The sequence below is a fragment of the Sinocyclocheilus anshuiensis genome, unplaced genomic scaffold (assembly GCF_001515605.1).
Source record: "Sinocyclocheilus anshuiensis isolate Anshui unplaced genomic scaffold, SAMN03320099.WGS_v1.1 scaffold439, whole genome shotgun sequence".
Classification (NCBI taxonomy): Eukaryota; Metazoa; Chordata; class Actinopteri; order Cypriniformes; family Cyprinidae; genus Sinocyclocheilus; species Sinocyclocheilus anshuiensis.
Window position 1 is genome coordinate 265,758 of NW_015552572.1, and position 15,660 is coordinate 281,417.

Here is a 15,660-nt window from a genome sequence, read left to right on the forward strand (position 1 = left end):
ATATGTAATTATATATAATAATAATAATAATAATTATTATAATTATTATTATATTAACAAAATATATTTTTATATAATTAAAAATAAAATGAAACTATAAAATACAATTTTTTTTATTTTTTTCATATTTGTATTATTATAATATAACCTTTTTACAACAATTTATCATTAAATCATGTTTTAATAAATGTTGTTTCATTGTTTTTCAACATTATTCAACATTATTCCACATTTCAACGTTGACGGTTGGTCATGTGCCGACTGGGACGACGTCTTCCTCTGGGAATATTATATTTGCAAGATATAACATAATCATCACGTCTTTCAAATTAAAATTAAAGGTTCCAGAAAGGGTTTATATCATAGGAGAACTTCTTAAGTTCTTCAGTAAACCACATACGTACCCAGGAGGCTTTAGTACTCGAGATGAACCAGATAAGAGAGTCAGATAGTCAAACAGATGAAAATAAATCTGAATAAATGCCATCTCTGCTGTTGACCTCTGATACAGTGAAATCTGACTGTTGTCGTCATAGTATATTGTTGAGAATGAATATGGGCTGAGAATTGTGTTAAATGAGCTAAAGATTAGCGGCTTACAGAGGTGCAGCGTTCTGGAAAGTGTGTGCGTCTGTTTGCACACTTACACAAATACACAACTCAAGACGTCTTGGGTCTGCGGCTTGTCCTGCAGAAAAGTAACACTTCAGCTCAGAAACTCACAGTTCTCACCAGAACCCTCAAAATAACTCGCCTGCAGCGCTGGAAACAGCAAACACACACGCACGCGCAAACGCGCCGAATGCTCCCCAATGCATGCAGACAAAAAATAAAGCACAAAAATAGTCCAACAAACTGAGTTTGGGATTGAGATGGAAGGGAAGAACATGCCTGAATAAGTAAGAGCAGATACTATAAACAGCCGTAACAGTGTTAGTGAATGTGTGTGATTAGTCATGTCAGTCGTATACAGTACTGCTGCTATTTTGAAAGGGTTAGTTATGTAACACCACCGAATGAAGCATTTACAGTAGTTATAGATTTTTACATTTGCTGAAGAAAATGTGAGTGGTTTTACCCATGCTAAAGTCAACGCAGCAATGCTGGGCTGTTCTGAGCCGTTGTGGTTGCTTGAGCGTTGCTACGTAGGTGTTCTGGGTGGTTGCTAAGCAGTTGCTAGGGTATTGCTATGCAGTTTCTAGGGTGCTCTAGGCGGTTTCTCAGGTGTTTTTGGATTGTTCCTAGGGCATTGCTAGGGTGTGCTGGGTGGTTGCAATGCAGTTTGTATGATGCTGCTATGCATTTTCTAGGGTCTTGTGGCTAGGACATTCCAATGCAGTTCTAAGGTGTTATTATGTAGATGCTAAGGTGTTCTGGGTCATTCCTAGGGCATTGCTAGTGTGTCCTAAATTGCAAAATTTCTTTGCAGTTTCTATAGTCTTCTGGGAATACATTGAGCATCGTCATCAACAGAGCTGATATACAAGTGAAATTGAAGTCATTTCATAATTGATCAATTCTGCTGCATTATCACTGTTATTTTCCTCTTTATTACTATATCTGCTTTGAAACTATCTGTATTGCACAAAGCACTACAAGAATAAAAGTGTCTTGACTTGGTAGCTAGGGCATTTCTATGCAGTTTCTATAGGCTTCTGGAAATAAATGGAGCTGGATAAAGACACCATTGTCTTCTACAGAGCTACTTTACAGAGTCATTTCCTAGCTGATGCATTTTGGAAGATTAACACTGTTATTTATCTGTTTAGTATTACTGTGAATCTTCTTCAAAACGATCTGCATTGCATAAAGCACTAGAGAAATAAAAGTGACTTGGTTGCTAGGGCTTTGCTATGCAGTAGCTATGGTGTTCTGGGTGGTTGCTAGGATGTTGCTAAGGTGTTCTGTGTGATTTCTAAGACAGTGCTACAGTGTGCAGTTGCTACGGTGTTCAGGGTGGTTGCTAGGATGTTTCTATGAAGTTTCTAGGGTGTTCTGGGTGGTTGCTAAGGTGGTTTTTTACATTATCAAGTGAATTTAATCTACTCTTAGGACTCTGTGATATTATGGATCTTTAAGTAAGTCTGCTGGACCTGTTCTAATCACAATGAGCACTAGTAACAGTGCTGCTTGACTTCATAAAATGATGCCAGTAATAAAGTACTTCCCTGTGTGGATTTGTGTCTGTTGGTTCGGCCCCTGCTGCCCATGTCCCTCTCTGGCACTCGTGCATTGGCACTGAGGCATCAGGCACCCCCGCCGGTCTGCCTGGCATCTCTGCGGCCCCTCATGGGCTTGGTCAGCACCCGGGTGGGAGTATTTCCAGTCCCTGAGGAGGACGCGAGGGGGAGGGTCCTGCTCCCCGGGGAGACACCAGAGAGCCAGAGTCCAGCGCAAGACAAACCCATCTGCCCTAGAGAGCATGCCCACCACACACACACACACACAATGCCACCACATGGAAACAACCAACTGCTGTCCTACAAAACCATCTTAAGGTTTTTCAGTGGGAGCAGCTTCAGTCCTGAATCTCCGAAATAATATAACAGGGTCAAACTCTGCATCGGAGACAATATTAGGTCTTTTCAATAATTATTGTTGATAAGCCCAAAGTACACTTCAACCATTCGAATTTCATAATGGTCCGCATTACACAATTGAGAAGTGTCTGCACTATGTGTGCAGCCCAATTTTTGTGCCCACTTTAAAAGCTGTACAGACATGGCAGTATACCCAGGCCCAAAAGAAGTATACCCTGGCCTTTAGGTAGACTAAAGCCCAAAGTATACTTTAGCCATCCGCATTCTGCGATGGTCAATAAACTGTCCACATAACGCAATTTTTTTGTCATGAGAAGTGTCCACGGACATCTACACACACCATTTGCTTGCAGCGAAATTCTTGTGTCCGTGCAGACGGTCCACGTACAATAGCACAGGCATGAGGTGAAAGAGAAGACAGAGGAGTCCACTAGGTGGTACTGAACGTGTCGAACTCGTCCATCTGCGCTCATCCACGGTGGAGTATACTTTTAAAGCTGTGTGGACACAGCTGTCTGCAAGACGGACCAGAATGCAGAAAAAGAAGTATACCTGGGCCTTTAGGTATACTAAAGCCCAAAGAATACTTGAGCCGTCCGAGTTCTGCGACGGTTCGCACGACGCAATGTTTGTCATGAGAATTGTCTGTGGATGTCCATGTAAACCGTTCACGTGCAACCCATTTTTTGTTTCCACACGAAAGGTCTGCGTAAAACACCGCAGGCGCGAGGTGAATGTTGAGACAGAACAATTCTACTAGGTGGTAGTGCGCATGTGTTGAATGTCCATCTGTGCTTATCCAAGACTGAGTATACTTTTAAGGCTGAGCGAACACGACTTTGTATAAGTCGGACTGGAATGTGGAAAAAAAAGTATACTTGGGCCTGAAAGTATACTAATAAATGCACTAGCTAGTGCACTAGCTCCACCATAAAATGTGAAAAAAAATCTCACAGTCATACATTGACAGAGGGACCAGAGTCGAATCTAGAGAACAGAAGATCAGAGACGTGAGGGAGGGACTCGCTGACAAAAAGTGAAACACGACGTGGGAATCACCAAAACAAAACCATGTGCGCGTTGGAAGGTGTCACCACAGGGGCTCCCGTGTCAACTCTTTGCCCATCACCACCAACAGAAGTGATCAAGCTTTATCTGTGCAGAACACTATATAAATCCTCAGATTAGACACATCCAACTCTGGTTGCTAGGGTGTTCAATCTGGTTGCTAAATGATTGCTAGGTAGTTGCTAGGGTGTATAGTTGCTTGGACGCTGTTTAAGGTGTTCTGGATGGTTGCTAGGATGTTCTGTGTAGTTGCTTGGACGCTGTTAGGGTGTTCTGGATGGTTGCTAGGGCATTGCTATGACGTTGCTAGGTTGGTTACTAGGGCATTGGTATACATTTGTTAAGGTGGTCTGGGTGGTTGCTTGGATGTTACTAGGAGGGATTTCTGTGTGGTTGCTAGGATGCTGCTGGGTGTTCTGGGCATTTGCTAGGCCGTTCTGGTTGGTTGCTAAGGCCGTGCTATGCAGTTGCTAGTGTCTTCTGGCTGGTTGCCAGGCTATCGCTAAGTGGTTGCAAGGGTGTTCTGGGTGGTTGCTAGAATATTGCTAAGAGTGTTTTCTGTGTGGTTTCCAAGACACTGCTAAGGTGTTCTGGATGGTTGCTAGGGCACTGCTTTGCTGTTGCTAGGGTGTTCTGGGTGGTTGCTTGGGCATTGCTTTGCTGTTGCTAGGGTGTTTTGGGTGGTTGCTAGGGCATTCTGCTATGCATTCACTAGGGTTTTCTGGTTGGTTGCAAGGGCATTGCTTTGTGGTTGCTAGGAGAGTGCTAGGGTTTTGAGTGGTAGTGAGGATGTTGCTATGCAGTTGATAAGATGTTTTGTATGGTTTCTAGGATGCTGCTAGGGTGTTCTTGGTGAGGCTGCTAGGGCATTTTTATACGGATGCTAGGGTCATCTGTCTAGTCGCTAGGGCACTGCTTCAGCTGCCAGAACCAAATCTCTCTGTACTAGAGAGCTTATAAAAACGAGCATCCTCATTTTGTTGGTTTGTGGCTTTGTTGCACAATTTGGTCAAATAATTGTGTGAGTCAAGTTCTCATGAAGGTGCGACATAAAGTGGGAGAGAAAGAGGAACGGTGAACGAGAAGTGAGTCTGTAAGACGGCATAAGCGGCAGAGCAGTTACAGGCCATCAAACACACTGTGATATTAAGAGAGGGGGAAAAACCACAACACACGCTCTCTCATTCTATTTCATGCAAACAGGCTATAAACTGAAGTCTCATTCAGACAGTGTAGAAATAGACCAATATATACACACGCATATGTTGACGCACTTAAATATCCTTAAAATATCAGCTCAAGTGTCTGAAACGCTCATAGTTCAATCTTGGTGTCTTTGTGCATGTTTATTTACAGTAAATGTCACTTGATTTGATATTTGCGATTTAGGGCTGCAACAAATGATTATTTTGATAATCATGATCTCTCTCTCACACACACAGACACAATGCCTGTGTTAATCTACTCATACAGTCACACTTATAATCTCTGAATCTCGTCCATTTGGTGAAACTGGGACTCATAAGTTAAAGAAAAGTTAATAAATATTTAAATCATAAAAATGTAAACATTTAAATAAATAATGTTAAAATAAAAACAAATCAAAATAAAACACTTACTAAACTTTTTTTAAATATTGTATCTGACACCAGCACTGCATGTCATGTGACAATTAATCAGTGTTATTATTAAATTAAATAAAATATAAATATTAAATACAAAATGTAATATATTTATAATTTTTTTTTTTTATATATAAAAAATATTAGATGTTGAAGAAGTTGAAGTACTAAAGTTACTAAAACTAAACTGGAACTGGAACACTAAATATAAAAAAGTAAAAGTAAAAAATGGCAAAAGCACATAACAAAATTGAAAACTGAAAATATAAAAATAAAAGTAGATAGATACTATAAAGCAAATATAGTATATATAGTAAATAATATTATAAAATAAATATAAAGTAAATATAAATACTATTATAAATACTAAATATGTAAATACTAAAATAAATACTACTACAATAACACTGCCATTAATATAACTGTAAACAAGCCCATGTATTATTAAATGATTAAAATATAAACTTTTATCTTTTTTAATTTTCAGGAGGGCTTTAACTTCTGGAGTGCCGAATTGCAGATCTGGTGCAAACAGCCACATCGCTATGATCAGATGCTTTCTTAACTGCTGTTTTCTCACCGCTGTCATTTTTGTCATGTGTTTTTCTTTTTAGTTATTGAGAGGAAAGCGCGCAGCATATATTTACATATTCATCTAATTACGGCTCTCGGCATCGTCGAATTGTTCGCTAACAGTACACCGCTGCTTGCGTATATTGAACTCATTTTACGAAGAGCGAAAAACAACTTCGCCGTGAGTATATCAGGGCCTTCACACATGATAGCATGTTTTGTTTGTATTTTTGTAAAAACTTTCCAACACTCTACAGGCTTGGTTTCATTCACACTTCTCATAAGCATGTGTTCTTAGATTGCATGAGGGCTGAATTACAGTTTTGCGCAACAGCGCCACACTGGTCAAACCGCGTTACTGCAGGTCCATCGTATCATCATATGAGATCAAACGACTGTTTGACAACAAACATATTTGTCGATAATATCGACTAATCGTTTCAGCCCTATTTGTGATCTAATGAATCACATTCAAGAATTTGTAAGTGTGGCTCGAGTGTCCAAACACTTTCAGGCCTGTGTGAATTCCCTTAGAAGTGAATGAGCAGAAGTCTGTGTGTGTTTCGTGTAGAATAGCATCGCAGGAGTCTTTGTGAAGGTTTGTTTGAGAGCCGAGATACTGAATGGATTCAAAACGTCCTTCTGTGCGCTAAACAGCTGCTGAGAGACCTGCGGAGAACACACACACTCACATCTAATTCATTAGCATAGATAAATGAGATCAGCTCTGGCAGAGCAAACGACACACACACTCACTCAGAGCTCTGGATCTGCCCTCCATTCAGCACAATGACCCTTTCTAGCCCCTGAAAGTGAGTTCATTTGCCCCTCACACACTCTTTCAGTCTTTTTCTCTCAGTCAGTGGTTTGCGAAAGCTTCGTTCACGTCCAGGACGGCTTGATAAAGGCCCGTATAAACAAACAGCTTTGAAAACCTGTCAAATCGCATATGACGCTCCTCAGCGCTGAGAAACACTGATCATATTTACTGTCAGGAGATGCTTTCATATTTCCAGTACGTTTAAAGGTTTTCAGATGTTCGAATCTGTTTGAGAGGCCTGTAAATTTATTTATATTCCGTGAGCCGCTTTGTATAAAAGCATCTGCTGAATGAATAAATGTAAATTAATTAATACAATAATACACACATTTTAATTGCCCTGTTGTTCTTCGCAATTTTCAATTCCGTTGAAAATTCCAAATTTGTTTTGTAGATTATTTACAATTTCAAATTAAATTTTGAAAATCTTTTATTGACTTACACTTAAATCTATATCTCAATCTATATTGCATATAAAAACTGAAATTGATATAAACTGATTTATAGTGGACTTTACAATATTTCTAACTATCGTTTTACCTCCAAAAAATGTAAAAGCAATATTTCAGTCATTCATTCATTGTATTTTTTTTAGATTTTGATGATATTTTGTTACTTTAGCTTTGTTCTGATGCCGTATTATTTGTTGTCGTCTCATCTATAGCCATCCTTATTGCATATAAATATCAATTTATATTGACATGAACTGATTTATATTAGACTTCTCAACACTTATAACTATAACATCTACACTGTATATAAATATGAATTTATATTGAATTTATATTGGCCCCTACAACATTTCTAACTATTTTACCTCAAAAAAAAAAAAATAGACATTTAAAAACAACCAACTTTATTAAAATCTATCTATTTATCCATCCATCCATAATTTAAAGGCATAATTTCAGCCAATTAAAAAAAATAATTTTTGATATTTTGAGTTTTTTTTTGTGACTTTAGCTCTGTTCTGAAGCTGTTTTGTTCGTTCATTCATTGCTTTTATCTATATCCATCTTTATTGCTTTATTTAGCTATAAACTGATTTATATTTGGCCTCTAAAACATTTCTAACTATCATTTTACTTGAAAAATGTAAAGCCGTCAACATTTCCGTCATTCGAAAAAACAATCATTTTTGATATTTTGAGGGTTTTTTTTGTGACTAGCTTTGTTCTGATGCCATTTGTTCTCATCTCTCCACATCCTGTTTGCTTGTTTCTGTCTTTTCTCTTTTGTTGTTGTTGTTGCCACATTTGTGTTCCACTCGTTTGCTTTCATGTGTCGTTTAGCGTGACATTTCAAGATGCAGCATATACATGATCTATATTTAAAACGAAAGACATTCCCCACCGAAAGAGAGACAGAGAGGCTGTTATCTTTCATCTCCAGTACACGAGGTGTCAGAGTTTGTGGTTAAACTGCATTTCTACAGAGCCAAGACCATCAGACTTCTTGTTTCAAACTATTTTAACGTGCATCATTCTTCCAGTATAATTAAACTACTGTAGATCTTTAAGTTCTGATGCAGCTCTAATACTGAGATCAGTCTGAATATGATTGGTGATGAAGAAAAAACATGTTATTTATTTGTGTTTCCTGTTCTGCGAGTTTCATTAAGAAACGTGACGAGCTTAACAACTTTTACTTCACTACCAGCTCTAAACTGTGAAATTTGGACAATTCAGCATTAACATCATGAGACACTGCATGTAAAGTCATTCTGAAGTCGATTCAGTCTGACTCATCTGTATGTTTTGGATTTGTTGTTGCGCTTTAATGTCCAGTCCTCATAATTATTATGTTTTATATTGATTTGTCATCACAGCTGCTTGTACGTCCACATCTCTCTTTTGTTTACATGCGTATAAAACAAAAATTAGATTTCAATAAATAAATAATACACTCTGCGTAAGCATATTGTGAAAATTGCGATACTACGTTTAGTCAATATTTAGAAAAAAATGTATCAGATAAGACATCCTTTTAAAACTTTTAGTTTTACATGCACCAAATGTGTTTTAGTAAGAAATATTCACTGTTTACATAAAATTAATTTTAATATATATGCATGTGTATAAATGAGTGAGTGTGTGTGTGAGTGTGTGTGTGTGTGTGAGAGAGAGAGTGTGTGTGTGTGAGAGAGAGAATGCGTGCGTGCGTGTGAGAGAGTGTGTGTGAGAATCTCATTTGCAGCTCAACATTCAGGGAAGAAGAAATCGAACCTGTCAGAGCCTTCAGGCAGAACACAGCGAGGTGTGGAAGAATTCAGCTCAAGACAGATCAGAACACACACACACACACAGGGGAAAGGGCACGCGCTCAGAACACACACAACGACACCAGAAACACACGCTATTCTCGTCTTCTGACTTTACTCCGGATCAAACGTCACTAATCACCGTAGTGACACTCCGACAACAGCAATCATCTTCACACCGCATTATTAGCCGCCACGCGTCACATGACCTATCAGCATCAGCATCATCGGGGTCAAAATGCCAAAACATCTCGTTGACCTTTCAGCCTCACGGCAGACGTGAGGAGATGCTAAAATCAGACCCTCTCCAGTTATGTCATTCATTGTCACGTTTCTGTCCGAGGATTTTAGTGTTTGATTAACGATTCATAGTACTGTTAATTAAATTACACCGGCTGTGGTTGGCTTATTGCTGTCAGATCATTCTCAGGAAACCATTTCAGGGACATTTTGGGGTTTTCTCATTGGAAAAGCTTACAAGGAATCATATTCTCCCAGTCCAGGCCCAAATCTACCACTATGAGGTGCTCAGAAACATCAAAAAATTCATAAACTATCACCTGAATTCTCCATATGAGCTGATGCAAACGACCAACAGTTATTTATCATTTCAGCATCATCACAGTCATTCTGGAACCCGTTTAGTTTTCCATTAATAGACAACAAACTCAGGTAAATTCAGGTATTTCTGTTTTGTCGCACTTTGTAATAAATCACACTTTATTAAAGAAGAAATAAAATAAATAACCCAAAACATGTTTTGTGCAACAACCATTCAACCTGAAGAGCAGTGCATACAAATGTCTAATAATGACAAATTCTGCATTTCCTTTTAAAAAATAAATAAAATAGAATAGAATAAAATAGAATATTTAAGTAGAAGCCTAATGCTTGCAATGCCTATTAAAATGTAAAGGTGATAAATATACAAATATAAAACTTCTAAAATAATATTAATGTTTTGACATCTACATTTTATTTACATTTTAAAATATATTCATGCTTTATTGTAAAATGTATTATTACATTTTATTTAAACATTTCTTCCACTGTATTAATGCTTTGTTTTAAAATGCATTACATTTTTATTTAAAAATTATTTGAAAATATATTAATGCTTTGTTTTAAAATATATTATTAAATTTTGTTTACAATTTATTTTAAAATGGATCAGTGCTTTATTTTAAAATGTATTATTACATTTTATTTAAAATGTATTTCGATATATATTTTTTAAATATACGTTCTAAAACATTTTATTAAATTGTATCTAAATTCTTTTTTAAATAGATGTAAAAATATGTTAAAAAAAACGTTTTGTTTTAAAATTGTAAAATTAATTTTTAAAAGCAATATAAGTAACAATAATATTACTAAATGCATTCAATAAAAATTACATTTATCATAAACAATTCTTCTGCCAATTTATAATTCAATAATTGGTTGTAATAGCTTGCAGCTTTCACAACAGCTCTGAATGCAGGAGGTCTGATCGGATGTACAACACGTTCCAGAGGTTCACACACACACACACACACACACACACACACACACACACCTACACACACACACTCTCTCTCTCTCACCACAGACCTGGCAGATAAAAGCATAACAAAGTTAAAGTGTTACCTGCCTCTCCCACCTCAGGCGTGTCACGGTGCCAAACACACCGAGACGTTTCCATGCCAACGCTGAGAGTACATCAGCATGTATGACCACACGCAAACACCTGATGTATGAGACACGTGCTATCCAACATGCTTCATGCATCTTCACAACTGCATACTAACATACTATTTCTGCAGTATGCACTACATCAGGGTTATTTATATATAACTAAAACTAAAATCATTAAAAAAAAAACACTTTTTGTTCCTTGAAATTCAATAAATATTGACCTAAATAAAATAATAAAATATTAAATAAAAAGTAAAAATGTTAAAGTATTTTAACATTATAATATTAAAATATTATAAAATATTAAAAGTTATTAGTTTAAGTTGAAGTACTCAAATAACTTAAACTAAATAAACAAAAACTAATCAATAAAAATAATAAATAATATATAAACTTTTTTATAAAACTAATAAAATAAAAACAAAAAATTAATGAATGTAATAACTATTAAAGTGGTAAACTAAATTAAACTTTAGTTTAATTAAGTTTAGTTTAGTGAAGTTAAACTAATTAAAGTGAAAATTAAAAAATATTAAAAAAAAGTCTAATGCAAAATATATAAAAAAAAAAAATCTTATCAATTGATACTTAAAAATAACACAATTCGCATAAATGTGAATTTCCATATGCATGCATCAACCTGGATGAGTTACAACATCTCATAATTATCAGTATCATATTAGTTTAATTTTTAGACATTTTGTTATGTGCTTCTTTATGTGCTTCATATTTCCATTTTTTTTAATATTACTATTTAGGTTTATTTTTAGGTCAGTTTTATTTATTATATATTTCCACCTATTTTAAATAATATCTTGAATTAGCTTTTTTTTTTCAGTTTTCATTTTAAATTTTTAGTGTAATTTTATGTGCTTTTTATTTTATATTTTCATTAGTTTTATGTAATATTGTTTAGGTTTATTTTTTATTTCAGTTTTATTTTTAGGTCACTTAGTATTTTTTATTTACTTCCGTACTTACATAATCTCATACTGCAGATCCCACAATGCAATGCACCTGCTATTTACAGTGTAACATAAGAACCAGAAGCATCTGTCAAAAGTTATGACATTTCTAAACAAAATTGGCTTAAAGTGCAAAATACACTGTAAAAAAATATTTAACTTTAAAAAGAAAAGAAAAAACAAGATTATTGGAGTATGTTTTACAAGAAATACTATTGCAGTCTTTCTGCTTCAAGATTTCATGTTAAATTCAATGTGTTACTTGCCATTTCTTTGAGTGCATATTGTTTCAAAGTAAATCCTACACCAATTTTGTTTTCCAAAATAACTCACCATATGAAACATGCAACATAATAAGGTGTGTTTTTGTTGCATAATGTCTGAAGTATATAGTAACCTGGCACTGTACACCATGAATATCATTACAGTAGCTCTATTGTAAGTGGCTTTGGATAAAAGCATGTGCTAAATGCATGAATGTAAATATATTGTGCACTATGTAGTGCACTAGCATTGTGCATGTTCTCTTCTTCAGTTTTTACTGAAAGCTTTGTTCTAATCTCAGAAGATCAGAAATATTTCAGGTGACCCGTCCAGATCTCTTCAGGCCTGCAGCATCACACACACAAACACACACACACACAGACTGACGTTCACCGCTGACTCATTGAAGTACCAACAAACTGTCCTCTGGGTTCAAAGACAACTGATTTTTATCAGCCAAGTGTTAAAATACGAGTTCTCAGTATGTTTGTGTATGGAAATGTGAGTGTGTCTGTGTCTGTCTGTGTGTGTGTGTGTGTGTGTGTGTGTGTGTGTGTGTGTGTGTGTGTGTGTGTGTTAGTCTGTGGAGGTCAAAGGTTTCTGCAGGTCCTGCTGGAGAGTAAATGTGCTGTTAAAACTGCTGTGTGCGACACTGTTATTTTAGTATTATTTACATACTATTATAGTGTTTTATTCATTTTTGAAATTAGCTTTCATTTTTTTATTTTTATATTTTCAGTTTTCATTTTCATTTTAAACTAATTCTTAGTCATTATGTTATGTGTTTTGTCGTTTTATTACATTTCTTTTAATATATATTACAACTTAGGTTTATTTGTTCTTCAGTTTTATTTTTATGTCAGTTTTAGTTTTTATTTATTTCCAGGTATTAATTTTATTTAGTACTCTCAATTAGCTTTTTTTTTTCATTTTAATTTCTGTCATTTTTTTTCTAATATTACTATTTATTTTTATTTTAGTTTTAGGTCAGTTTTCAATTATTTCCAGTTAGTTATTTTTAATTATAATTTTGAATTAGCTTTTACTTTTATATTTTCAGTCTTCATTTATAATTTGACCTTAATTTTTTTAGTAAACATATGCGCGTGTGTGTGTGTGTGTGTGTGTGTGTGTGTGTGTGTGTGAGACATAATTATAAACATTTATCTCATTTTGTCCCCACTTTTCACAAAAACAAGAGAGAGAGAGAGAGAGAGAGAGAGAGAGTGAGAGTGTGTGTGTACATGTTTTTCTATACTGGTGGGGATTAACCCTGAATACACACCAACTCATGGGGACTTGTGTCACTGTGGGGACCCCATGGGTACAGAAGCTTATAAATAACACAGAATTAGTTTTTTTTGAGAAAGTAAAACTGCAGAAAGTTTTCTGTGAGGGGTAGCTTTTAGGTGTAGGGTTGGTGTAGGGCGATAGAAAATACAGTTTGTACAGTATAAAAAAACATTACGCCTATGGAGCGTCCCTGTAAACCACCAATACAAATGTGTGTGTGTGTGTGTGTGTGTGTGTGAGAGAGAGAGAGAGAGTGTGTGTTTTATTTCAGTTTTAGTTTTCAATCAGTTTTAGTTATTAATTTTAGTGTTTCAACTTAACTGAGTTAATTAACTAAGGAAGCATTTCTACTTAGCATTTAATTCAAGTTTAATCTAATATTTAGATTTTATTTTAGCTTCATTTCAATTAACATGTTCTTAATAGTTCTTGTTCATTAGTGTGAGTTCAGTGTTTATAATGAGTCACCAAGTCAATCATTGGTAGTTTGATGCTTTTAAAAATGATCTGTTAGTTTTGGGGCGGGGCTATCTGTATGCAGGCCAATAGCAGGCGAGAGGCGTGTTCTGGAAACCTGTCAGGATTAGCCGTGACCTTGCAGCTCTTGTACCTGTCCGAACATCAGAGGAGCGAGTGTGTCATCTGCTCTGATGGGCAGCTGTCGCTGTGATTCTCCTGGAGCTTCGTCCCAGTGCTGAGCATCATGGCTTCTGCGCACCTGCAGGGCACAAATCAAATGCATGTTTGACTTCATGAGGAGGTCTTTATGGTCTCTCACCTCTCTCTCTCTCTGATGTCTGAAGCCCCAGGAGCAAAGCCTTTGCCCCCTGCTTAAAGGTCAACAACCCCAGAGAGATAGACCGAGAGAGAGATGGAGGAGCCTGGTTACTGAACAATATTAACACAACACACACTACAGCTCTGTCCAAATTAATCCAGTGTTGATGGAGCTAGAGTAATAATGAAAATAGTTAAAGTTATTGTAAATAATAATCTGTTAAAAAAAAATATATATAGAAATGTACAAATAATTGAATTCAATGCCAAAATAAAAATAAAAATTCATAAATAAAAAATAACAAGTAGAAATGTAGGAATAGATTTCATTAAATACCAAAATTAAAATTAAAAATAATAAATAGAAATGTATACATTTATTTTATTCCATATTAAAATAAAAATTAAAAATAGAAATGTATAAATATATTTAATTAAAAACCAAAATAAAAATCTATCATTTCAAAAAATATATAAATGGAAATGTATGAATAGATTTCATTCGATAACAAAGTAACATAAAAAATATAAAAATGAATAAATAGAAATGTACATTTAATCTAATACAAAAAAATTACATTTATATAAAAAAAAAATGATATACAGAAATGTATGAACAGATTTGATCAAATACCAAAATAACAACCTATAAATAAAAAATAAAAGTGTATACACATATTCAATACCAAGTTCAATACCAAAATAACAAATGATTTTATTTTACTGGATTTGTAAAAATATTTTAATATTGGATTATTAAATCAGTTGTAGATCTCATGCACGACACATAAAGACTAATAAGTGTTTTATATCAGTCACCTATGAAGTCCCATTTCATTGAGGATTAGGGGTGAGCGATATGACCAAAATTTCACAGTAATGATATTTATCACAATATACTTATTTTTGCTTTAAATAAGGTCTTTATGATATCAAAAAGTTTTGATACCAAATAAATTTCACAATTCTTGTCACCAGTGTCACGATCACAAAAAAAAACTAATACTAGCCTAAATTAAAAAAAAAAAAAAAAAACACTTCAAGCTCACTAACAAGTCAACAATCAGCAATTAATTAATAAGAAACTAATTAGAAGCAACTGGACAAAAAATTACAGTAGAACAAATAAATGAGAAATGCTACATACCTTGTATAAAGTAATCAAATCAAAAAATAAAAAAATAAAAAAAAAATAAAAACTGCATATTCTTCACTGTGTAAATTAAATATATATATATATATATAAATGAATATGAAGTACTATATGAAGTAAATTCATTACTTCAGAGTTATGTGCCTCTAGAAGCTTGCGTTCTACAAATGAATGGCGTATTATTGTGCCATCTCAAAGAGGCACAAAATCACTTTCACAGACTTTTTCATTAACTGTTCCCTCCTGGTGGAATGACCTGCCCAACTCAATCCGAGCAGCTGAGTCCTTAACCATCTTCAAGAAACGACTAAAAACACATCTGTTCCACCTTTATTTGACCCTCTAACTCTAGCACTTTCTATTCTATTTTAATTCTACTTTATCTATATTTATCTTCTTTTTTGTTTTATTTTTTATTTAAAAAAAAAAACAACAACAAAAAACTAACAAAGACTAGCTTTCTATTTTTTCTATTCTATCTACTTGTTTTTCTTTGTGTGTGTGTGTGTATACGTGTGTGTGTGTCTATATATATATATATATGTGTGTGTATATATGTGTGTGTGTGTGTGTGTGTACAGTATGTGTGTGTGTATATATATATGTGTGTGTGAGTGTGTGTGTGTGAGAGAGAGAGAGAGTGTGTGT